Source organism: Apis dorsata, unplaced genomic scaffold (assembly GCF_000469605.1).
Source record: "Apis dorsata unplaced genomic scaffold, Apis dorsata 1.3 scaffold_779, whole genome shotgun sequence".
In the NCBI taxonomy this organism is placed as follows: Eukaryota; Metazoa; Arthropoda; class Insecta; order Hymenoptera; family Apidae; genus Apis; species Apis dorsata.
In genome coordinates this window covers 165,061-165,558 of record NW_006263926.1, presented here as the reverse complement: position 1 = coordinate 165,558, position 498 = coordinate 165,061, and the positions used below count along the sequence as shown (strand labels likewise).

Here is a 498-nt window from a genome sequence, read left to right as displayed (position 1 = left end):
CGGGGATCGAACCCGGGGCCTTTCACATGCAAAGCGAACGCTCTACCACTGAGCTACATCCCCGATGTTAAGAATTTTCGTACAAATGAAAGAGGAGTTTATTATAATTTTTATTGATTTTTTAAATATTATTTATTTTATTTAAAATTCGATTCTGTGCATATACAGTTGAAATTTAATATAAATATTAGAACTTTTTTTATCGATTTTGGAGAAAGTTGATTTTAAATTTCGTTAAATTGATTAATCGTGACATTTGTCCTGGACCGATATATCGATCATTTTTAATTAATATTTGTTAAAGAATTGAATTATCTAATTGTTTATATTAATTTAATTAAAAAAAATGATTTATATATCAATTAGGTTTAATTATTACGTACGAATAATTTTAAGTCAAATCAATTCTTGATTTTGACACACTAATGGTTTTTTATTCGTAATAATGTTTAATTTCAAGGTCACATTTCACCTGTAAGGATATAAAATAATTTCGTG

General features: G+C 25.5%; 1 non-coding gene across 1 annotated transcript; it reads right to left on the bottom strand.

The window, feature by feature from the left end:
• Nucleotides 1–63, bottom strand: Trnaa-ugc. The gene has a single exon. It is a non-coding gene; the product is annotated as a tRNA-Ala (tRNA).
• Nucleotides 64–498: the final 435 nt, after the last annotated feature.